The sequence below is a fragment of the Lonchura striata genome, chromosome 4 (assembly GCF_046129695.1).
Source record: "Lonchura striata isolate bLonStr1 chromosome 4, bLonStr1.mat, whole genome shotgun sequence".
NCBI classification, from domain to species: Eukaryota; Metazoa; Chordata; class Aves; order Passeriformes; family Estrildidae; genus Lonchura; species Lonchura striata.
Window position 1 is genome coordinate 71,417,615 of NC_134606.1, and position 26,484 is coordinate 71,444,098.

A 26,484-nucleotide genomic window follows, 5' to 3' on the forward strand; every position below is an offset into this window, starting at 1 on the left:
GCATTAAAAATGACAATGTTGGAGCAAACTAAGACTTATTTTGGCAAACAGGAGTGGGCTAAGTACTTTGAGTTGAAGGCAGTGTAGCTGACTTCAGGCAAACAGAAATCCTTTGTTCTGAGGGTGCGAGTTTTTGGTCAGCCTCCTCTCCCCCTGCTCCTGGGTGCATCCTGGTCCAGGCCGCAGTTCCAGCAGGGTGTTGCTCTGGGAAGGAGCCAGTACAGTGGTGTGTGACTGGGAAGTCACCTGCTGTGCTCTGAGCTGCTGCAGAGGGTCCTGGAGCCTTGACGGGATACTGGGAAGCATATATAACACTCCATTAGATATATTCCCTGGTCTGTAGTTAACAAAACATGAGGGCTGCAGAGTATCAGCCTTAAGTACCAAGAGGTGACCTGATACTTTATCTGCTCTGGAGTAAAGGGACTTGGCAGTCAGCAGTTTTGAGTTTAATTCTGATCAGTGTTTCCATTAAGAACTGAGATGATGAAATAATGTGTTCTGATTAAATGTGCTGGTGAGATAGGAGGGCCTGCCAGCATTAAGGGATTGTAGTGATACTGAAAATCATCTTGACAAATTAGAGACATAATATGAAAAATAAAGTAGAATTAAAGCCAGCAGTAATAAATAGAAGACACTCTGCTGAATTCCTGAGGCAGGAAGAAACTTAACAGGCTGGGAATGGTGATCAACTCCTTCGACAGTATTCCTTTAGCAAAGTAGCTGGAATTACAGTTCATCATGCACTGGGTGTGAGGTCAACAATGTCATGCTGTTACAAAAAAGGCAAACATCACCTGAGTTTGTTTGTGGGGCCTGGTAGGTCTGTGAAGAGACTTTCTTCTCCACAGCTGGAGAACTTTTGCCCAAACTTGGGCATCATTCTCCAGGAGCAACGTCTGTATCATTGGAGAGTGTCCAGAGAAGGGTGATCCGATCCCTCAGGGAGATAACTCAGGGGGAAGGATCAGAAGAAACTGAGCTGTTTAGTCTAAAGAAGAGAAAAATGGGAAGGGACGTGGTAGGCCTCGGGTATTTTAAGAGCTGTGCCGAGAAGGGGCATCGTGTGTGTTCAGTGTCATGCTGGGTGGTGCAAGAAATAAGGGGCTTTCTGGAGTAGGAAAACTTCAGGTCAGATCAGAGGAGAACCTGCAACATAGAGATTGTGAAACCCTGGAATAGCTGGCTTTGAGAAATCGCTGGGTTTCTCCACCGGCAGTCATTAGGAATGGTATGTCAGGAATGACATCATATAGTTGAGTCTGTCTTGGGGAAAAGGGTTGAACTGGATGGTGTCTCTTCCAGCTTGGATTCATCTTTGCCTCATTTGAAGTCCAGATTAATACAGAAGGCTTTCTGAGGCATGGTGTGAATAAAATACTGCTAAATGCCAGAAGCTATTTCAGCGTTCACTCTGAGAGAAAATACTGTGTGAAAGTTTAATTTCAGTTTTCTCCTAGAAGTTCCTGTTTTCTTCATCCTCATTTTCTCTGGAAATTTTCAAGATTTTTCCCCCTAGGCTTCATAACTCTTGGAGTATGTAATTGTTTATTTCCCCTGACTTCTTTCAGGACTATTTGTGGGACGGCTGCCAAAGATGTTGAGGTATCTTTTTCCATGTTCTTATGTCTTTCACTTAGCATGATATTGTCCATGCATGCATATATATGAAGCACACACAGAGATCAAGTAAATAATTAAACACAAGGGCTTATTTTTCTTTATTTTCTTCTGCCTCTGATTACTCTCCTCTGTTCTATGGAAAATTAAATCCAGGTACTGAGCTGCTCTGGGGTATTAAGCTACAAGAGGTCTGTCCATATCACTGTAATTATTAACTGACTGCACCAAGGAGCATGTGGAGAACAGGGCTGGAAGGGAAACTACATGCCAGCAATCAAGATAAAAAGTAGCACACACAGGAAGTAGCAAAGTGTAGGACAGGTTGTGATGACTTTTTCTTCCATCACTTTCTGGCAGCCTCTAAGAATATTGTTTGATAGTCTAAGTCTGTTGCATTGGACAAAGAGCGTTGCCTGACATAACTATGTAGTGGAAATGGATATTTTCCAATTTATGCAAGGTACAGTAGGCTAAAGAAATACAGTTGGAAATAAATTTAGAAAATCTGTGATTGTAAATTATCAGTACTTCAGATAGCTTGTTATAGGCTTTTATCCTGCGGTTTGGTTTTGTTGGGTGTTTCAGTTGTAAAAGAGAAATCATCTTCCATGGAAAAGTTACGTTTAAAGTAATTAAGGAATTTAGCCTTTTTAGCATTGTTCCTGATACATGCTTTGTAATTGATGACACACAGTGCTGCCTGTGACAAGCTGAATGAGTGGTGGCAGTGGCCTCCAGTGCTGTTCTCCCTTTTCACTGTTACTCTTCCTTCATGAGACCCTTAAAGTGAATCAAGATGGGAACCTGAGATGGGTGTCTGAAAATAAAACTGGAAATGAAAAGATGGGGCCAGCTTTCCTGACAAAGGATTTAGACCAAATTAAATGGGACAGATTAAATTAACATTTTCATTAAGACACTTCACATTCATAGAAAGATTTTCCAGATTAGTGAGCTGAAGGTCAGAAGAAGGGAAAAATCTGTCCAGATTCTTTCTGTCTCTGTGACACTTGTGTGGGACACTTGTGGATAATACCACACCCAGAGCTTTGTCTTCACTGTCGTGTGTATCTTAGTTCAGGGTTTGAATTTCTATTGCACTTTGGGTTTAAAGTAAATCTTTGAGATTTCCTATTCCACCCATATTTTAGCTTGGCTTTGTATTTATTCATAGTCAGATTTTCTGTGCCGAGCTGAGTTTGCTCCATTCTAGAATGTCTGTTGCAGAATGAAGGAGGTAATTCACCGGCTGTTTTTCAATTAATATAAATAGCACAAGGCAAAGGATATTGGGCCTGTGTGAGTGATCCTTGTGTAGGATGTGTTAGCTTTCTCTGTATCAGGAAGCGTTTTATCAAAGCTGCCCAATTTATTGGTTTTCTCACTTAAAAGCCAGTAGACCTGGCTGCTGACCTCAGCTTCTCTGTGTGTGTGTACACTGGAAAGCTGGAATGCAACAGCAAGAGTTCAGGGAAAACTCAAGACAATCCTAGTGGGTTACAAATGTACGGGATTAATACAAGAGGTGTTTTAAGCATTGACTAAAATAGCTCTGTGGCCTGTGATGAAATTGCAGAATTTTAAATGGGGAATTCTATTGTACGTGCTGGCTTATGAATAAGAAAGCAGTTAAATATATTTCATCATCCTAGTTCAACTGCGGTTGTAATACGTTAATTAGTGGTGTCAGCTATCACCTACTTATTAATGCAGGCTGTTATCAACATATTATCAAGCTTGAGGTTGGAGGGACAGAATGTTGCTGGAGTTGGAAAACAAATCTGGGATAATTAAGTACATTTTAATCTGCTTCAAACACAAAATTATCTTCTCAAATGCATCTCTGCAGATATTAGATAATAAGCATTGAAGTAGACATTATTAATACTGTAAGTATGTTATGGCCCCAGAGCCTTTATTTTCAACCCTGGGGCAGAAATCTCACGTATAGAAACCAAACCTAGTCTTTATTTTTCTTACTCTTGAATGTGTGGTTAATGTTTGTGCCATAGCAGCTTTCTCATTGTCATGGCACCCTAATTGTAAATGCAGGATTCCAACTAAATTACTTTGGCTTTTCATTTCATTTTTTTTCCTTTTTTAATTGAAATATTAATTCAGCTTTTTGGACTACATTTTAATTCCAGAGCATCTTCGTATCAGAATATTAGTTGTTTTCTAGCCAAATCTCATATCCATTTTCTGATTCAGTCTACTTTTATCTCCATTTATGTGTTTTAAAGCATTCCTTCTCTGAAAGAGAATTTTCTCCCACTATGAGACAACATTTTGTAATTTTTCTTAGCATTTATAGAACACAAGTGGGTACCAAGGTACTGCTTTAGAGGTGATCTCTGTGATAATAAGTTCTCATGAGAAATTAGTTCCCTTCTGTTTTGAAGAGGCAGATAATTACAAATTTGAAGAAACACTATAATTTGAGGAAAATGGGAAGCTGAAGGGAGAGGAGAAAATTAGTCTCAGGATAGGGAGAAGCGATGTAGTATCTTTAGACTAAATATACTCTAATAGACCCGCTGTTGCCTCACAAATTGGACCTCTCTGAATGTAATAAACTTTGTCAAAACAACATTTGCCGTCCCATTTTATATACTCCATTTTAGTTGCCATGGATCAGAGTTGATAAAGTCACAGGAAACTGGATTTGAGGAGGACTCTGGAGGTTGCTGAATTAGGTCTCCTACCAACTTAAATTACACAGCAGGGACACGCTGACTTTATCAACTTTTCTTTATTGTTTATTTGCTCCTGGAAATAAAAAAAATATATTGTCAAGTATTCGAGAAATTGGTATCATGACTGTTAGGGAGTTCCCTAACTTTACCATGTTGTCAATTTTAGGAAATAAAACTGTTCCATAAACTTTTTTATCTTTAATATTTTTTTTTCTTTTAAAAGGCCAACTGATGTAATTAGGGGCTTTGTTAATGACCACAGTATAATGGCAGCTCCTTCCTTAATTTTTCCATGGTCCCATTTTGAAGAGCTTTCAGAGGAAGCTATTTCAGCCTGTTTGCTGATTTTTCTTAAGAGCAGATTTTTTTACTATACTTGACTACCATATTTCCACATTAATTCTGATCTGCAGTCTGTTTAATTCTTAATTCTTAAATTATTTTATGGTTCTGACTTGTCAAAATAAAATTCTTGGTGGAGGGAAGGAAGGAACAACTTACTTTTGTGTTGTTTCTCCCCCAGTAGAAGTACTCTAAGCAAAAAATGAAGTATTTGCTGCTTAATTTATGGCCCTCTCCATTCTTACCAGCCTCTGTTTTCATATTTCCTACTAAATGTGACCTGGAAGTGCACTGGGCTTTAATAGCCTGATTTTCAGCTGTTACCTCCTACAATGCCTTGTCTTCACCAGTAAACTGATTTAATAGGATTTTTTAAATATATGTATATATATATATAGATGTAGCTTTTTCTGGCAAATCCTTAAAGTGCTTTTGAATCTGAAAAACTGTAACATCAAGATGGTTCTTACTGTTCAAAGTGCATCCTCCATATATCTGAGTCATACTCTCTCACTTTGGTAACAAAAACATCTATTTTGTTACCATTAACCATGGTGAGTCATGGTAGTGCAAAATTAAATTTGCAGGCTACTCTGCTTTACTTTTCTTTATAATTAAGATGCAGCTTGAGATATCTTAAAAGAAAAAAAAAAAGAGTTGGGCATTTCTGTACTAAATAATTTAATGTCATAGTTGGGTTTTGGGGGTGCTTGAGTGACATTTCTGCTCCCTAATAAATGATTGATTTACATAATAAATGTATTTGGGGTCAGAAGCAGGAGGAATAGCTCAAGCAGTGAGTCAGACAACCAAGATTTTACTTCCTGCCCTTGTGATCGTTCACCCAGGTTTGTGTGTTTGGAAATCCTTCCTGTGGGGCAAGGGTGCCTATCACCCATCATTCATCCAACAGCCTGGAGAAAGCTGTTGCCTGGTTTGTATTTCTTTGGTAATGTAGGTGTGTGTTTTACAACATGAGACTACTTATTAGTTTAACCCAGTTGCCAGTTCCTTCTGCAGCCTCCCATCCTTCTAGGGGAAAACCACAGGAAATTATTGTGTCTGCAGTAATACTGGTGCTCTGTGCAACCCTCCCCTCCTGTCCTCCAGGATGCCTCCATGACCTTTTTGCACACTGTCCCCAGAAAACACTCAAGCCTTTCAGGTCATTCCAGAATTAAACATTTGCAACCTCCCAAACCACTTCCAGGCTTTCCTGGACACCAGCCCACCAGGATGTCCTTTTGGAGTCTTCCCTCTGCTTCCAAGGCAAATCAGTTTGGCTGCCAGACTTAAATCCATTCTCTTCATTTTCCCCATTATCCTGTCTCCAGCACTAAGAAGAGGAAGAGCCAAACCAAGTCTTCTCCACAAGAATGAATTGTCTCGCTCTGTCCTTTAGTTCTCTAATTCTTCAGGTATTTTTTGGATGAAGAGCAGATTGATGTGTCTTTCAGATACAATCAGAATTTATATTCCTCTTAACTAGTTACTGGCATGCAAAAAGGTTTCTATGCATAAAGAAATAATATTTATACTTTCCTTATCAGTATTTTAAAGCTGGATTAATTATAGCTGATCACAATTGTAAACACACTTCAGGGGCTATAAAAGGTAAAACTCCTTGCACAGTTCTGAAATTACTTTGAAACAGTTAAAAAGCCTATTGTCAAAAGAGATTTTCTAATGAATGTTTGATTTCTTTTCCATGTAGCTTTCTATCAGCATTGTATTTTAAAACTGGAAGAGAAAAGGTGATACTATCAGAGAGGAGAAGGAACTTCACAAAGGTTGTGCTACTCCCAGGCAGGAGTGTTTGGAAAAGAAAACAAACCTAAGGCGCTTGGAAGGAGTTCATGGATTTCTAATTAGATATGACATGATATGCTATGATAAGTGATGTGATATATGGGCAAGATGATTCACCTTTTACATTCACCCTTCTGTATTCAAACCAAACCACGCTTCCCTGATTTACTCCAAGCCCTGGAATTTAGCAATTTAGCTCTCTGCTATAGCCAGCCTGCCTGAACGGTGCAGGCTTTGCAGGCTGCTCTGGCAACAAGGTGCTTCCAGGGAAGCAGATATTCCTCCTCTGCCCACAGCATCCCTGGCTCCTGTGCTTTGGGTACAAATTCACCACGTGCTGCTGGGGAGCTGGTGTTTCTCAGCTGAGCTCTGTGGGTCCACTTATTTCCCTTCACAGCCCTGTGGGCTGTGTGGGAGAAAATCTCAGCTGGACTCACTGAGCTGACTGCCTTGCTGCTGGACAGTTCAGAAGGGAGGGAACAAACTGGCTTTGCATCCACAGAAAATTCAAGAAAACAGTCTTAAAAAATCCTGGTAAATTACCATGTCTGTCCTTCACGAAATCATTAAAAAATACAATTTAAACATGTGGGAATAACTTGTTCCTAAAAAATTTTCAACAGTGATTTCTACACTTTCCCCAGGCATTCTTAGCTGTGATTTTGATTATATAACTTTTAAACTGTCTAACTTCCAGCTTTCCTCCTTCAGTTTAAGCTTCTGATCTCTTGGCAATTTTCAGGTGAACAACTTACTTTGCTACAAAGGGTGATAAATCTGTACATCTGAGCCTATTATCACATCTCTGCTCTTTCCTTCTCCAGCCTGAGTAAATTCAGTTCTTTCCATCTTTCTACACACACCATGGTTTATATACCTTTGATGGCTCTTAATGTACTCCTCTGGACTTTTTATATCTGGGCCTATTTTTTTACTGAAAAGTGTCATCCAGAACAGGACACAATGTTCCAGTAAAAGTTTGACCAATCCAGCCTTGCTATCTTGTTCTCAATCCCAAAGTTACTAAAATATTTTCACAGTTGAGTAATTAGAAGGCAGCACATCAACTCCTTTACTGGCATGAATTTACCTCAGCAGAAAATCTGGGCAAAGTGTCTGTTTATCAGAGAGTGTTTGAAGCTTTTCTGCTGCTGATGGGTAGGGAATGTTACAAGAACAACAGATCTTGTACTATTTTTACCAGTTCAGCTGTGATCTGCCAGTTAAACCAGGCTGATCATCCTTATGGGCTCGTGTCTTTTGAGAGCTGCCACATTCTGTGCAGCGCAGGGCGAGGTGCGCTCAAGCCTCACCATCCCATGAGAGGGTAACGACCTGGTGGGAGCTCTGTCCCGTTTCTCAGTGCTTGGACACAAAGCAAATGCATTTTCTTTTCCTCTAACAGACCTGGGAAACGTGTGTTTTATTGCCTTACTTAAGGCAGGACGTCATGTTTTCCCTAACCCCTTGTGTAGGTTCCCATAAGACAAAGCTTTTTTCCTCAGCACCAAGTTGTTGCTGACTCGCCCTCAGGCTGGGCTACCAGCAAGCTCCAGGTCTTCTTTTCTGCAAGAACCTTAAGTTACTGCCATTGATTATTCGACCCCAAAAGCACTGCTTTGTGGTTATTGTAAGTGAATTGCCTCCTTTACATTTCAGGTTATTCCTCTAATTCAATTTCCTTTTGAATTTCAACTCTTCAGTAGGCAGTGCAGCAGCTTGATGAGTGCAAATTTACAGTCTGAACAGGTTGTGGAATTTAATGTGTATAAATTTCACCTTAAACATATATTCATAACCCCTATGAAAATAATCACTCAGAATGTAATTAACCCAATTGCTTTTTCTAATTCCTCACAGATTTACTTTGAGAATGAAAAAGTCTGAAGCTTAAATATTTTTATTCCAAATTTTTCATTTTACAACTTGAATTTGCCAAATCAGTTTTCAGGGTTAGTTAAATAAATCATAAAATGGTTTTGGTTGAAAGGGACCTTTAAGCTTATCTTGGTCCACCCTGTGCCATGGGCAGGGACACCAACTATCCCAGGTTGCTCCAGGCCTTGTCCAACCTGGCCTTGGACACTTCCAGGGATGGGGCAGCCACAGCTTCTCTGGGCAGCCTGTGCCAGGCTCACTCCTTCACCTCCTCACAGTAAAATGTTATTTTCATGATGTCATTTTCAACCTTGGGCTTTTGGAGTCTTGGGTGTTTATGTGTTTTGAGTTTGGTTTGGTTTTGAGGTGTTTCTGCCCTCCCTTCTCTGTGTTTCTGGTTCATCAAACAAAATAATGATCCTGAGTTTTGGCATTCCAATGTCAAATGACTCGTGCCGCTGTCCATGCATCCTGCTCTGCTGGAGAGTCACTGGATGTCACCTGCAGGTATTACATAAAGATAAGAATAGGCTGATTGTTTGATTGTTCCATCTTCATTTGGCTTGGTATTTCTCTGAAGGAATGAGGCAGGCATTTTCCCACATGGGCAGACAGAGCCTCCTCTGTAGCTGTGGTGTTGTGCTGAGGCCGGCAGGACAAGGCTGGAACAAGCTGGGAATCCACACAGTCCTCATCTCAGTCTTGGTTGTGACAGTGTGCAAGGAAGGATTTGTCTTTCACAAGTTGTGACAGATGAAGTTGCAGGATTGTGTTTCATCACAAAAAATTATCATTGCAAAAAATTATTCATCACAAAAAATTGCAGATCAAGGTGCTGGTAAGTCATATGCAGGGCCAGAAAACTAATAGGCAGCTGCATCTCTGGTATTCAAAAATACAAATACATTTGTGCTCTTTAAAATTCCTACTTCTCTGTTGAGTAAAGACCAATTTCATGATTTAATGGGCATTGACATATAAAGACATTTTCTTAAAAGACCATTTGAAGCTTTTGGGGTAGATAAATGGTGTTTAACAGCAAGGACATTTTCTAGAAAATTACTGCTGGGCCTTCATTAGGTTTTAAAGATTGGAGATGACCAATTAGGCATGCTCCAGGTGTTTCTTCTGCTATAGCTAATACTGATTTTTATTAGCATTATGACCTTTATTTGCTTTTGACTCATGTCCAACAAAATGGAATCGTCACTCATTATCAGTGAATTGGATTTTGGTCTTGGGAGTAAACCAGGCGTGCTCTTATTTGTGCATAAGAGTTTCTTCCTTTCCAAAATCCATGGATTATGATGAAGAAGGAAGGAAAAAGAATTCCTTGCCAGAGGAAAACATGAAAGATATATGTTGTATGTATATATATATATATATATATATATGTGTGTGTGTGTGTGTGTGTGTGTGTGTGTGTATGTAGAAATTGCCAGTTTCTTTTTATAAGTTTGCATTACTGGAGAGGGCAAGGTCTGGTTGCTCAGCCATTCTTCTTCTATGGAAAGTAAATGTGCTGTCTCACTTGAACCCAGTCTTCTGGCAACCAGTGTGCATGGCCAGGGTATTTGGCTTTGCAAAAACACAGCAAAAGTGTACAAAGAAAACCCCCACCCTTGTCTAGCCTAATTCCCTTGGCTTGCACAAGGGAAATTTTGAATTTAGCAAATGGAACAAGTGTGCTTCCAGCCTGATCTGTTTGGGAGCAGTTGATAAATTGTGTCAAAACAGTCCCGCGTACTTGGAATTAAATCCTGCCCATTTCTGAAGAAGCACTTGCAAATATTGCTGTTCTGCAGAAGTGTCTGAAACAGTTGGTGCTGGTGCAACACTGGCCAGGCAGGAATGGAATTAAAATATTTCCTCTCCGCCGTCTGCTTGAGGCTTATCAGCTGCTGATGCCATAGAGATCAGGGTACTATAGAGAGATTTGGTCTGTCTATAGTATCCTGATCCAAACTGAAGGTATTTTCTTGCATAAACATTTTTTAAAGAAATGTTTCAGCAACTTGGGCTTTCACAGCAATGCTTTAATTGCAGTCAGTTTGTCTCCCCATAAAACTCAGCATAAATAAAGACTTGTTTCAGTGTTCTTGTGGTTCAGAGAATGTAATTTTAGGGTTTTATTAAAATTTTATTCTTTTTGCCAAAGACAGCCAGTGAGTGTACTTCATCTTCCACCCTGTGCTGGGTGATTGTATGTAACCTGTGTGGGAAGATGTGCTCCATGTTCTCCTCTGCCTTTCTATCCTGTCAAGCCAGTGATGCTCCTTTAGCATCAGGGACTAGGAATGTAGCATGTTCAGTGTCCCTGACTGTGGTGGCCCTGCCATACCAGGGGCATTGGAACCAGCTGATTTTTAAGGTCCCTTCCAACCTAAACCATTCTGTGATTCCATTATTCCAATTCTATGATTTTCTATTAGTGTATTTTTACATTGATACATCTTCAGTTTGTCATCTGCGTGTACCTGAATTTAGGAGCCAGGGAAGCTTATATTCACAAGATTTTATTTAATGCACCCAGTTTTGCAATGGTTAAACCAGAAATAATTCATTAAACGCAAAATGTCATTCCCTTGAAGCTATAATTTGATATACCTCATAGAAATAAAAGTGTGGATTTCCTTAAATAACTTGCTTAGTTAAATAAATCGAAATAAACCCAGACAGTCCACTTAGGTAAGGAGTAGGTGCTTGAATACAGGAAATACATGCAAAACAGAAATGTACCCACAGCAACACATGAAATTCTAAATGCAGCTGAACTGTGTGTTCCTTCCCTTTTTCTGTCCCCTGTTGGGATTGTGTCTGTGTGGTCCAACTGGAGATGGGCATGCCAGGAACATGACAGGGAGAGAACAGATTGCTTCCCTTCACTGACAGAGAGGATTTAACCTATTTATGGCACTCGGGTGTTAGTACAGAAAAAGCCAGGCGTGCCCAGGCTGTGTGCTTTGCTGTGAGCACTTGTTCTGAATTCACACCTCATCAATCCATTATCTAAGGAAATGAGGGAAGAAAGGAACCATGTCATGGGGTGGGTGGATGATAATGCCAGGAAAGCAAGAGGTCAACCTGAGCATCAGCCGCTGGCAAAACTTTTTCTGGGGAGGAAAAGGTGATTCTATAACCTGTGATTGTCACCACGAACACGGAGGAGGTCCCTGAGCCATGGACACTGCCACTTCTTGGGTCTTAGTGCTTTTTTTTGCTGCTTCAGCTGCTAGCTTGTTTAGGATCGAAAACTTCAATGTGCAGGCATAGTGTTTAATTTTTGTCACTTCTCTGCAAGAAAAGAAAGTACCTGTAAGTAGAGAAAGGCCATCAAATGCCTTTTAAAACGCAGCTGAAACCCTGGTCATAATTGGGGAAGAATTTTGACGTAGGAGTTATGAGAAAATGGAGTTTTTAAAGCACATTCCTGAGGGAGTGAGTGGGAGAAATCATTCTGTCTGCTGAGAGTATGAAATAATGTGTGTGCATTTTGGGGGTTTATTACAAGGCAGAGTGTGCTTTGTGTGATTCCATTTGTTTAGCTGCTTAATTCAAATCTATCTCTTCCATCTACAGGCTGATCAAGAGCTGCATAGTAGTCAGGCACTTGAAAATTTTAACCTTTGTCAGATTGTTGTTTTGTTGCATTTTCTTGTCTCAGTAACACACCTTGGAAATTGCAGATTCAAGGAGAGAATGAGTATTTTCTTCTCTTTTTTCATCCCTAGGGAAGGCAGGAATAAAGAAAAATGGTTGTTTTCAGTTAGAAAAGCAAAAGAAAAACAAATGGATGGGCAACATAAAAAGCTTTCTATTATTTTGTTTCTTACCAGCAGAGTATCTGCAGCTGTATGAGCTATATTGTTACCTATAATAAAGATGATAGTGGGACTTGGATGGTCTTGGAGCAACCTGCTCTACTGGAAGGTTTTCTGCCCACTGCAGAGGGCTTGGAACTGGATAAGCTTTAAGGCCCCTCCAAGCCACATCACTCTGTGATTCCATGGCCCCAGTAAGGAGCCCCAGTGACCCAGAAGGCTTTTATTCCAGCACATAAAATCCTTAAATGTGGCTGATGCAAAGGATATTTATAGGCTCAGAAGGAAAATGATGAGAGATTTTTCCGGAGCAAATGAAATCAAAATGAGGTTTGTTCCCAAGCAAATGCTCTAAATCATGATGTAGCTAACATCTTAATTTTGAGTCCAACTGAGCTGGAACAGCAATTTCAGACCCTGTACAGGGAACACAGGTCATCTCAGAAGAAAAGGTGGTATATTTCCTTGTCAAACCAAGCCTTCCAGCTTAGATCCTAGAACTGATATTGGTTGTATTTTCAAGCAGGGGGTTTCATCCTTCATCCCATAGGAATGAGAATGAAGATGGGAAGAAGGGAGCACATGCAGAACTATTTACCAGTGGTGGACTGGGATAGCTCCATGGGCCATTTTAAATGCCTTACATTAGATATTTATTTTTCCATAATACTAGGAAGTCTTGTGCACTTCGTGAAACACTAGATGTTAGCCTGAGATTGCCTTGGAACAACCTGGGTATCACTGGCACCTACAGGTAATTCCAGATGTATAGTAAGATCCATAGACATACCTAACCATCATTTTGTTGGTGAAAATCAGGATTTACATTACTCCACACCAAAAGCGGAGCTGTTCTTCCCTTTTTTCTTTTTTTTTTTTTTTTCTTTTTTTGGCATGGCAACTAAAAGCATATAAAGAATGAATTAAAAGCTGTTTGCACTTTATCCCTTCAATATATCAGAATGCAAATGTCTCCTGCAACCTTGCTGTTAACATTAAGTGGAAATTTATTGTCCTTGCAGTTGACTTGTAGCATTGGCAACAAACAGAATTACTGTTGTGGGGTTTATGTTGGGTTTTATATGACAGCCCAGGATGATGCATTTCTCAAAGCACTTGAGATGCAATTTCAGAGAGGCAAATGAGAATCAGTCAATGGGTCAGAGCAACACAGTTCAAAGGCCCACAGTTCATAAAATATTTATGTGCTGTTATAAAAGTAAAGAGGAAAGGGAGCTTATATAACATACCGAAAAAATGAAGAGCCAGCAGAAAACTTCCTCTCCCATCCCACAACTGAAGTGAACTTACATATTTGCAGAGAAAGTGTGTCCAGCCATGGCTTTTCTACAGCTGTCCCAGGATGTCTGCCGTTTCAAATGCAATAATTCAGTTCTTTGCTATTCTCTTGTTCCTAGGTGGATGCATCATGTCCAAGCTATGCTCACTGTGACCAACTGCAGAAAACCAGTCTGCCACAAGATTTTCTTTGTTGTTTTTTTCTGGTATAATAATGTAATGGTAAGGGAAAAGGGGAAGGAGGAGAGTGACATCAGAAAATATACTGGATAGTTAAAATTCTAATGACATTTCAAAGAAAATCACCCCAAACCACCACAACCCCCCTAAGCAGAAAAAAATATCTGAACTTCCAGACAATAAAAACCTGAGAGGAAATTTTGTTGCCTGTTAGCTGGCTCATGGTGTCCTTTACACTGTTGTTGCCTATTGTAATTCAGATTTTTGAATTTGTCTGGATTTTTAGCTAAGTGTCTATTTGGTTTTAAAATACTGATCTTATATTGGCTCTATGTCTAAAATACTATGCCTGAAAGTTCTAAAGGAAAATATAAAAAAAATAATGAAAGGCTTAATTTAAACTTTTGGGTTATTTTACTAGTTAGAGGAAGCCCTGTTGGAATCACTAAGTTCCACTCTTGATTCTGATGTGGTTTTTCATCTTTCCCATCTTTCTTTTACCCTATTTCTGTGTAGTGTGATGTAGCACTCACCGTCCTTACCAGGAGACACTGCTGCAGCTTCCCCAGGTGCCCATCAGCCCTGCTTCCATTTTGAGGAAGTAGATTATGTAAATGAGATTATAGGAGTAGATTATATGGGAGAAACTTCAAGTCAGAGCCAGAATGCATATTTATCCCAGACTCTTGGCTCCCAAAGAATGCAGGCAGAGGCTTTACAGATCTTGTGCTGCTCTCCTATTCTGCTGCTTCTGACTCTTTAGTCACCTCCCCTGCATTTTGCTTTTGAACACACAGGCTTAAGCCTGGGTTTGAGAAGCAAATGCTTGACTTTAAGACAAATAATAGCAAAGAAGTTGGTCCTGCAGTTTGTCGAGCACTGCTCGTGAAAAGCTGGGCATGAAATGGACTGTTGAGGAATTTTACAGTCATGCAGCCAGATTGCCAGAATTCAAAATACATTAAGTGCTGAATATTGAATAAGCCAACTGGGAGAGTTCATGAAAAACCAAAGCAGTGTGGTTAAGTTGCAGGGGCACATTTGTAGAACAAGTTGAAAATGTGTTTTATAGTGTGCACCCACTCCTGTGAGAAATCTGGTGAGGTGATCCTGGACAAGCCCAATGCTCTGACGATATATACACATATATACTGACTTTGTACAGCTGTACCAGGAGTGTTGATTTATCTGTTTGGTGGGACAAGTTATTAATGCTGTACTAATTGCTGTCACTGATGGGACAGTAGAGATAAGAATGTTGTCACTGAGTGAGCTAACAGGCTCCCTGCAGTTCACAGTTTTCTCTGGCTCCTGGCTCCTGTGTGACCCATTGGAGCTACACCCCACAGATTTGTTTAGGGAGCAGCAAAGTCTCCTGCAGACAGAGCCGAGCAGATGCTGTGGTTCCAGCAATGTTCCTGACATGTTCCCATCCCCTGAACACAGCTGCTGCTCTGTGGTGGTGTCACCACTCGTCACCTCTCTGTGTTGTGGTACAGTCTTAGCACAGATGCTGTACACAATGTCAGTGAATTGCTGTGGGGCTGGTTTGCTCCTCCTTTAACCTTCCTGGCTCCTGAAGAGGAAAGAAATACTTACCTTTTTCACTCAAGACAGATGCAAAGCATGCCTGACTCTTCCCTCTTCTCCTTCCCTCTTTTCCCTTTGCAATCCCCACAGTTTCCAAATCTCTATTTCCACCTAGAGAAGAATGCTGAAAATAACAAGAACAGATTCTAAATGATGAAGCTTTGTTCAGCATTACACCATTTTGTAAATTTTGATGTTATTACCAGGGTTATTAACCACTGAAACACATAATTTCACAACCTGGACAGGATGTAAGTGATTTGGAAGCCACAAGTTCGAGTAACTTTCCACAGAGTTAACTGTGCTTCAGAAGAATGGATGGGTTATGATCTTCCTGTCATATTTTTCCAACTAAATTTCCCACTGGAAACCCTGGGATTTGAGACAAATGTGTAGGAGCTGCTTTTCTGGAATGGTGATAATTTCAGATAATGCATCTCTGAGAAAACAGAGCATGTCCTTTTCAATCTGACCAGATATTTTTTTAAAGGAAGCTTAATAATGCAGATTGGGAATCAGTGGTCTTTTGTTAGTTCCTGTAACTTCTGTTGATTTCATGGAGATTTAGGGACCTTTTTGAGAATCCCTATTTGTGTCTTTAGCTGTAAAATATAGACTAGTTTGTGAAATTCCTTTGGAAGTGCACTTAAGCATGAGTTCAAGAGCAGCCAGTTGTTTAGATCCATCCGTTCAAGAAAGCTCTTCTGTCACCAAGGAATTTAAGCAGGTGTAGAAGCTCTATCCATACAAAAGTGCCTTCACAAGTCAGAGTTCCATAGCTATTTAGTGAATCCCACACTGATAAATGCTGAATGTGTTTCCCTTTCTCCTGAAAAACTGATATTTCTCAAAGAATTACTACTTATATATTTTCTTTTTTATTTTTTTGATGAGTGATCCTCATTTTCTGGAAGGTGTTTGCCCTTAAATCCCCTGTCACAGGGTATGTGATGCTAATATCACTCTACTTAAATAAATGTTTTCAGACAGGGAGAAAGCCCCACAGAAGGCAGCATATGGTGCTGATGGTGTATCTGCATAGGTTCCATCAGCATATTAGGAGTTGCTGGATATGTTGAATGCACACTTCCAAAACTTTGTCTGTGTCCCATTTGGACCTCACTTACTCTTACCTGGCTCGCTGTTACATGAGTCATTTTTGTGTCATATTTTGTCTGGGCTAAAAATCAGCTACTAGCATCTTAAATAAAGCACAGCTTCATTAATACATTAGCAGCTAACAGAAAGTACTTTATGTATGCTTTGTCTGCTTTTATACATAATTGCTAGACATGTAAGAGACTGTTTCTAGATTTTTGTGGGACCAACAGCAATAAGACACCTGTTTCCATTCTGCCCTCTATTTTATGCTCCATTTTATTTCCAGGGATGTTGCACCACAGCCCCAGTTCCTGTTAGGCCTTTGGACAGCAGCAAAGCAAGATGTGAGCGAGGAGCAGTGTGAATGAGAGTTCAGAGGGATTAGGGAGTGTGGCACTGACATCCAAGAGAGCACTGCTTGTTTTGCTAAGCCGGATTTAGGAGGGAAATAAGAAGCATTTTTCCAAATCTCTTCATTATTCATTGCACAGTGGCCTAGAAACAGATGTGCTGTTAACCTCTGTCCCGCATTAACTCCAGTTTGTTCCTTTCTCTGGTGGGGGAGGCTGAGGGAGGGGGAGAGATGCAGCAGGGTGGTGTGAGGGGGCTTTGCAGTGTCCGTGCCGTGGCATCTTGCAGCCATCAAATGGGACACTGAGAATTCTCCATTTCCATCACATTCCTGCTCCACTGAGAAGCCTTATATTTCTCCTAGCTCTTGCCTAATTTGGGCAGGGAGCAAAGGTAGTAACTCAAATCCATTGGTAGAGGAGCATAGGAATCCCTGTGAGGTACCACAGAGCTTCATCGGGTACCGTTAATGACAGACAAGAGGGAGAGGCCTCAGGTTGTGCCAGAGGAAAGCTTAGGCTGGATAGTAGGAAAATGTCTTCACCCAAAGGACTGCCAAGTTCTGGAACCACCTGAAGCTGAAGTCACCTTAGCTGAGGGATTTAAAAGATATAGAGGTGTGGCACTTAGGGACATGGTTTAGCAGTGGAATTGGCATTGTCAGGTCACTGGTTGGACTCAATCCTGAAGGTCTTTCCAACTGTGGGTCACAGTGAGCTGGTCACGCACCTGCTGAAGTTGCTTTTGTTCCTTTTGAGTTCCAACATGTGGTGCTTTGAATACAGACATTTTAGTTCCCTTTTTAATGCTGTGCTATATAGTGTGTGGTATCTCTGATGTGGTAGTTAAAAATTGTCACAGAACTGACTGACAGCCCTGTAACACCGCTCCCCACTCTTCTCTCTGTGCTACAACAGCACACCTACATCCACTCAGACACTGGCAGGGAAAGCAGTTCCTTTCCATGTGGAATCTCCCCTGTGAGTAAACAAAGATGTTCCATTTCCCCATGGTGTCAGTCAGGAACCTGTTGTGTGGGCCCCAGGTTAATGCAATACCTCATTATCTTCATCCATTATTTCTTTGGGACCCACACACCATGCCTTTGTCGTGATCAAAACGGAACGTGAATATTGTGGTGAGTTCTTAAAAAGGGATTTTAATACTGTATTTCTCAGGTGAGTCAGGAAATAGAAAGAAAATCCAGCAGCAGCAATATGTGACAGAGCTCATACATGACTGCTGGCAATCACTGTAAATAAGCAGGTGCTTGTTAGCACTGTATTTTAACAAATCTAGTTACTAAGTGGTTTAGCATCAGGGTGAGACTCATTTGCATCCTGCCATCTCTTTTATCAGGACTAAGAGGCCCATTGTGAGCTTTAGCTGTGTTGTGCAACAGGCATAGTTCCATGCCTGCTCAAAGGATGAGCAACACAATAGACTCAGAAACTGATATCAGAGTGTCAGAAGGACAGAAGGACTGGAGGTCGGTGGTGTTGTTCAGGCTGAGAACTATGCAGAACCCAGAAGACAGCATCTCTTGGCTGCCAGCCCTCCCTCCCCTTCAAGGCAAAGTTATTCCTTTCACTAATGATTGAGTGCCACTGCTGTTGCCAGTGTCAGCCCAGAAAACCAGCAATATTGTTGAAAAGTCAAATTAGAGTTTGTTGCTTTGTTTTTTTTTCTCTCCAGATAAAGCTGTTCTTCATATTATCAGGGCTGTAGCTTTTCTGGGCAAAGTACTCTGGAGTGGCATGGAGCAATTGTCCCAGGATGGCTGCAGGGACAGCAGCAGAGGGCATCGCTCTCTCGCTGCCAAGAACGAGACCCTAAATGAGGGGTCTGGGTGGGCACCGCAGCCTCTGTAAAACAAACTTAACCTTGTTGCACTGAGTGACACACTCGGTTCTGAGCAGCACCTCCTCATTTCATGTGCAGCAGCATCCAATGTGCTGGCTGAAATGCATGATTAAACTCCAAAGAGCTACAGCAGGAATCCTGCTGTCTCAGACTGCTGTGCTATACACCAGGGATGAAGGAGAAGATAACAATTTCCTTTTGATGCCTGTGTGCATGTTTTACAATGATGTTGTGTGATAGAATGCATTAAGTAGAACAAATAGAATAACAAAGTTGAGATGAAACAGAAATAATCATCCAAGAATGTTTCTTTATTAATCAGCATTTCAAATGAGCCTCCACATAAAAAAAAGGAGTTTGGTGCATTAATTAATAGACTGATTTTGATACTTTGATGACTCGAGCAAAAATTTGCCTAGAAGCCTATTCAATTGAAATTGATGGAATTATACTTTTATTTAAATAGGTACCTATTGATTAAGGGGGGCAGAATCTCTAGAATTCTCAGAATTCTCTAGAATCTCTCCAAATTCTCTATCCTGTAGTAGAATCTTGCAGACAGTTGAGCTTGAGACATCTCACAAAGCAGAATAATGTGAATATTGTAAATACTAAAGAGAGCTTGTGGCTGTTACCACTTGATCATCATACTCTCACAATAATAATTTTTCTCCAATGTTAAATTGCTATCTGTAATATTTATCCAAGGATTCAAATGAAACTTAATGGCCTGTGGTGCACTTATGCTCACTAAAGCAGTGGAATTATGATGTTCTCCAATGTTACTCTCAGAAATGGTGTGTTTATGTAGTTGTTCAGTGGTTAATAAAAAATTACAGCTGTCACAAAGCTCAGATGTTGTGAAGGTGTCTAAAACGCTTGAGATGTCTCTAAAGTGCCACATAGTCCTATTTCTTTTTCAATGTCATAATGTTCTTTAATCATAAAGCAATTACCTCTCTCAAATGATACCATATAAGCTTGTGATGTGGTAGTTGTTAACCTGTATTTTACATTTTGTCTTTTTGCCCTCAGTCATCCTTGCTGTCAATTCAAGGTCATTTTATAGCATTTAAGTTGATAAACGCTCTAAGTGTTGGTTGTACGAATAATAGATAAGGATAGTTTAATTTAGAAATGGTACTAAATGCTCAAAATGAGTAATTAAGAGACTAATGTAAGACAATAACTGTTTGGCTGCTACCTTAAGGGCTGCCATCAACAATGTCATTTTTATGAGAGATGTCTTCTTATGAAATGCAGCCCATACAATGAATATCTCTGACGTCCCTTAGGTGCAGTCATTGGATAAATTCTTCCTATACAAAGATGAACCAACTTGCCTAAACTGTCACAGATTTAGGTGGAAAATATTTCACACATGTGCATGGCAGGTTTTTATTTTTGGTCATGTAAAAACTCCTGTGTTATTAGCAATTAAAGTATTCTTTTATACAGAATATGAGACACCTTGAAGCTTGCCCTGTCTGTAACAGTGACTATTCTGGGATATTAGGATCCTCTGGGGTGCTGTTCTCCCCAGCACAGCAGAGAACAGGGGCTGGAATGAAGGCACCTCTCCTTTACAAACTGGTATGTGCTGTGTCTCTGTCCTGGCGTGCTGGTCCTGCTCCAGCCTTGCTTTGGGAGTACCCAAGGGGAGGATTCTTCTGCACACAATTTTTAGACTTTATTTATCTCCTTTTCTTCTGTTTTTTCTCCTGCAAAAATGACCAGAGCAGGACTATAAGTTAATCTCTAACTAATCACAGAGTCTTCAGGTTTCTTTCCGTGATTAGGTGTCATATCCGCTGGGATCTGTTGTTGCCGAGAGCCCAGAATTTGGTGGCAAGGTCTGCATTTGTGGTTGGCATGCAAAGCATTTGGTCAAATTGTTTTCTTTCCATGTCACTCCCATGTAGACATGAAACCGCAAGCGCCGATTATGCAATCACACATTTTCCCCTTTTTCTTAAATGAATTACAGTGATAAAGCTGGAAACGTTATGCTGTTTCCACAGCTGCAGCAAACTGGGAGCAAAGAAAACAATAGCTGCATGAACACATGTGCATTGCAGCTGCTGCCAGCTCCCACATTCTCCCTCTCCTTGCTGTCCTCCCCTCGGAAAAGATAAATTGCCTCAGTGACGGGAAAGGTTGGTAGCAGATAAGCGGCCAGTTGGATAATGTTTGGTAGAAAATTTGGAATTAGTGTATGAAAATACTAATTGAGGCTTAATTTGGAGGGTGATTTAAAGTTCAAGCTTCTAGAACCAGGGAGAGTAGCCCTGAGGAAATGCAGATGAAACTTTCTGTTCCTTTTCCCTCCTAGCTTGGTCCCACAGTCAGATAGCTTTCCTTTAAAGCTCACAGCTCTGGAGACAACAGTTGCTTTCCTGCTGTTCACTGAGCTCTGCCTCGCTCCTGGGGTGCCAGTTGCATCTGCAGGAGTTGGGAAGATAAAAGAGAGAGGATCTGGCACATATCTCAGAGATGTAAAACTGTTGGAATAGAGAGCTATGGAGAACAGCTTTTTGGGGCATGGTTCCCCAGTTTCCAAGCAATTATAGGTGCCAGGTGATAAAAATCACTTTCACAGTATAAACAATATCAGGGTGTAAGGACATTATTTAAATGTCCAAAGGGCAGGGCTGGTGTGAGATCAGAATTTTGAAATTATTCTGAGATTGAGTTCATGCATCAAAATCCAAATGGCATTTGGTGAAATAAGGATGTCCCAGCTCCTCTGAGTCCTTGGAGAAGGGTCATGGTAGCATCACTGATAACATTATTAGTCTGCAAGGAAATTGCTACTTTATTTTTCTTTTCCTGAGTTTGATGGAAGAGCCTTAACTGATTTTAAAACAACAATGAAAAACTTGAAAGTAGGGCAAGATACAGAATCTTCCGAATGACATATATGTGATGGCATTGCCGGAGTGATAAAACAGTAAATAATGTAAGTTAGATTTTTTTATGTAAACACTTTGTTTAGAAGTAGATCCTTTTTTCAATCTGATTTATAAGCACATAAAAATTCAAGGAATAGAGCTGAGGATGAAATAAATGCTTGTGTATGTCTGAGTGAAGACTTCAGGTTTGATTTGTGTGTGCTGACACAGTGAAAATCTGTGAAGGTTTGGAGTTTGTATCCCATTTTTAATACTGCATTTTCTTCTCTGGTCCGTTTCCACTCATAACCCACCTTTCCCAAAATCCCAAAGTCATAAGCCAGAAGATAAAAATAGTTAAATGATAGATAATGAATTATAGATTCAATATAGAAAATCATATTTTTCTACTGTTTTTGAAAACTGTAATGTACACGTTTATGTAGTGTAGGCTCAGGGCTCCTTGGGAAAGGCACTGAGCAGACTAGGTTGCATGAAAACTTGTATTTAGAAGTGTATCCCATGGGATTACACGCAGTTGCCATAGACTGTAAACACTGAAATAATAGAGATATTTCACTGAAGAGATAGAGAGATAGATGGGACTTAGCTTAACCTGCTCTTGTCCAGAGCAGATATCAAACTGCCCTAAGGAGTGCCAAGGTTCCACTGATGCTTTGGCTCTCACGAGAGCTTGGCACTTGGAAGAGCTCCTGAACTGCTCCTGTTTCCCTCACAAGCACCTTACAGAGATGAAAACAACTTTGAGGTGATTCAGAGTAAGCATCCCTGCCCAAAGTAACAACTTTTTAAAACATGTAGGGTTGTGGGCTCCATGCTAAAGCCTCAGTCCACTGTAAAAATGTCATAGATGTATCTGGTTTCTTTCACTGGTGATTGTGTCCTACCTCTGATGATTTGCTGGTAACAAGTGGAATCTTGGCTTCCCACCCCCCCCCCCCCAGCAACTTGTACCTCTGAGGACTGAGAGCACCCAAAATCACATATTTTTCTATTTTTTACTCACCTGTAATTCATCTGTTCTAGCTGTTGTGTTATACAAATAGTTTTGGTAAGATGTCAAAGACTGTTCTTTAGTAACCCCTAAATTGATGTTCTTGACTGGTATCTACTTGTTGTGTTTCATTATTTTTAACAGGGAAATGCACAATCATCAATGATGATCCCTTTAATTTATGTAGCATGCAGACCTCAGTGCTGTCACTCTCTGTACAACTGCTGTCAAATGTGGGGTTTTTATTTAAAGTATCCTTTTCTAAATCCTAGGCTAGAGTTTATTATTTTTAAAATTGAGATTTTTTTTCAACATATCCTGAGCTATGCAAGCATAATAAAAATACATTTTCCACATTTACTGACAAAAGCTATGCTAGCAAAAGTTCCTGAAATTAGAAACTTCCAGCTGAGCTTTTTTGTTAATCTGCAGTGAGCTGTAAAAGAATCTCAGTTTGAAGACAATTAATGCAGTATTTGAAAATTGTGAGAGCTTGAAATCAATAGTGTTGTACATGCACATTACAAAATGAGAAACATCCCAGCTTCTTCCTCAGCATGGTGCAGAACCCACCCTGAAATTAAGGGGGAATACACTCAATAGAAAACTCCTCAGTGAAAGGTTTGTTCAGGAAAGCTGGTTTGGCCTACATGTGTGTGAGGCTGTGCAGGGAATGTGGGGCATGCCAGGAGAATCCCTTTCTCTCCACAATCCCTCAGCCCTGCTCTCTGCTGCAGGGGAACAGCAGCAAAAGTGTGCAAAGATTCTGTCACTGATCTCTCCAGTGAGAGCTGGAAACTAATGCAGCACTACTGAGGACCTCAGATGGGGAAAATGAAGCCTCCCAGTGTTAGCACATTGCTGAAGCTCAGGTCTCACTGACTGCAGCGTGCCTGTGGTGCTTTACATCCATAACACTCCTGCACCTCAGTGTGCACTTCACCTTCAGCAGCCTAAGGGCCTCTGCTCCTTGAGACTGGGGGCACGAACGGTGTGAAGCCACTGCCTGAGCTTCGTGTCTAAATTAAAACAGGAAGGGAACTTGTGTTGGAAAGGGGTGTCATGAGCTCACACTCAGGAGGAAGGATTTATTTGCTTATTTATTTATTTTAAGAACCCTCTGAAACACTTCTCTGAGCATCCAAGAGGCAAAGGGCAATGAAGTCATTGGGATGCTCCCAGAGGGAGTCCATTGCTTTAAAGTCTCCCCTACAAACAAGAAAACAGCTCAGCGTGTCAGTGAGCCAGCACCGAGCATCTGCCTTGGCTGCAACACTTATCACAGTGAGCTTACTGTGAACAACTGAACAACACACCAGGAAAACAAAAACGAGAGTAGAAAATTCACAGAGCTATCCCTGTATAGTGAGGAGAAATTATTTTTCAATATGTTTTTTGTTAGCTGAACATTTTGCACAGATTTTACTTAGTTCCTTGTTCTGCAAATTGCAAATTTCAAGTATTCTAAAGGAGACACCTATGGTCCAGAATCTCGGAGGAGCAGGGAGAAGGAGAGCATAGCACATGCATCTAAAATATTCCCAAGTCTTGAACCCCTACTCTTTATACAGACTCTTAGCAGTCAATGGCCTATATGTAAATAATGCCCACAAAGGTCAAAGTCTAAAAAACTATGAAATTAGATTCTGTGGCCTGTCAGCATCTGCTTAGATTTGACTGGTTATTAGTGCAGAAATTCTTATAATAAATTCCAGACTATTCACAGTCCTAACTTGCTTTCTGCATTTGGGATTAAATTCAGCCAATTTATTCTAAAAAGTGGAAGCTATGAAATCTGTAGGATGTATCTCAGAGACATTTTGTGGTAGTTGGTGAATTCACGTCTTTATCTGCTAGAAAACACCCTCAAAATCAGCATCTACCTCCTAATCCCTTTATGTTTTGCCTGGTTCTGGTTTTTTTTCCTCTTGCATAGTCTAGAAACAGTTTCAAAGCACTTGTTTTGAGACACTTTTCCTATTGCTGTTAGTGCCATTTGCTTCTATATCATCATTGTCGTTTGCTCAGATTACTTTGCTTTTCTATGAATGCCCTGCATGTCCTTCGAAAATGAAATGCTTTTGCTGAAAAAGTATGTTGGCACATAATGGATCAATTAGAAAGGTATGTGGTGCAGGAAAGTGTACAAATCTTGACCTTTTTTGTCATAGTGAACAGTCTTCTTATAATCAGAGGTTGATATTTCTTTGAAGCATTTCTACACTTGAAGTATTTTGCCTTAAAATGTATTGGTTGCAGGCTTCTTTTTTTACACATATGAGTATAAAAATGTGTCTCTTTGTCTGTGTGCCTATAGGTATATTCCAAAGTACAGCCATGCCAAAAATAGCACACAGGCACACACACATCTGGGAAACACACCAAAGTCTGCTGCAAAGAGGCAGCAGCAGGGAATATGTGTGCATATAGATGGATCTATGTTAGATGTGCAGTGTTACCAGCATATTGAATAACTTCCTGAGGGCACTGCTGAAACAAGATGCACTGCTGAATGCCTCTGTGACTGAGGCTAATTCTTGCTGGTTTTTGGTTCAATATTTGTCAGATCAACAGTGTAGGAATTTCATGCTTGGATCTGTAGTTGAAAAGCCCTCTCTGGGGAAATGGCCTGGTGGGAATTAACGTTATGTGACTATCGTGCTTTCTGTGTAGACATTTGCCTACAAGAGGAAGATTGGTTTGCAGAGTTTTACAGATTCTGTGGCCTGTTCCCCTCAGGCCCAGCTTCTCAGTTTTCAGAGGAGAAGGTTGGTGGAAGGATCCAGCTAGGTCCCTTCAGAGAAAATCCTGACTTCCAGCAAAATCAGCTTATTTTGGAGGAACTGCCCAGCTGGGACAGCGACCTGACCTTGTGGTCAAGGAGGCTGTCAGAGTGAAGAAAGCAGAAACTGTTGACTGAAATAGCCAAGTGGGGACAGGGACTTTTCCAGTTGGATCAAAAAATGGGAATTTTCTGAAAGGATTTAACAAGGCAGAGGAAAGAGAAGGGGAAGGAAATGAAATGCCTTGTGGACATAGCTCCCTGAGTCCCAAATATGGAATGAGCTGAAGTATGAGGCACTGCATGGCTTTCCTGGTTGTAGTTTACCTGTTTTAAAAGTAGAATATTGCAGCTAAACCATGGGAAGGATGTGAGACTTGTGTGTGTGTGACATTTCTTTTACAAAAGCGAAGCGCAGATCCCAGAAACTCATATTTTTCAGGGTATGTTTTAGCTCTCTCCTGCAACATCTCCTGCGTTGTCAGCACCAGCCTGTGAGTTTGGGGACAATTGGGTGGCAAGTTTCCAGGTCCCCAGCCTGGTGCCAGAGACAATGCTGTGCAGAGGGGCCGGGGGGGCAGAGCGCAGCAGCAGCACTGCAGCACGCTGGGTCCAGAGCAGCACAACACCCAGAGCTTCTGCAGGCACTTAGTGAGACCAGAGCTTCTGGGTCCAGGGAAATTAGCTCCAGAATTAAATGGGAGTTGCACAATCCATACACATTGCCAGCCATTAAAGACAGCTATGGCGCCTTCGGAGATTTGGCCAAGAAGCCCTCATATGAAAGCAGGCTTTAAGTTATTTATGGACAGGCAGAGCCTAATGGTTTTAATTTTCTAGACAGCTCAAGAGGCCGATCACATTGGCAACACCAGGAGAATGTGTCAAGAAACCCCAGCTCCTGCTACCACAAATTAATAAGAAGCGGTTTTGGGGGAGATACACAGTGTTGGTGGACATGGCTGAGAATTGAACCTATTCTTACACTCAGGAAGAAGTTGTCTTTGGTCTACTATCTGCTGTTGCAGTCTCTTTTTCAGTGTCAAACTGGTATAAATATATTTGCCCTTCATTTTTGATACTTACTGCTGCCTGTGCTGGATTCGTTTTCTCATCATAAGGAGGCCATATGTATTCTTTACACATAGCCTGTAGTGCACTGCAGAATTTATTATCCCATCCTTTAAACATACTGCTCTTACACGCTCAAAGCCTAGCATTTTTATATGCTGTAGATACG

General features: G+C 40.7%; 1 protein-coding gene across 1 annotated transcript in view; it reads left to right on the forward strand.

Moving 5' to 3' along the window:
* The window catches only part of ARSJ (arylsulfatase family member J), a 33,532-nt gene that overhangs the window by 4,141 nt on the left and 2,907 nt on the right, over positions 1 to 26,484 (forward strand). The gene's annotated exons all lie outside the window — the stretch shown is intronic.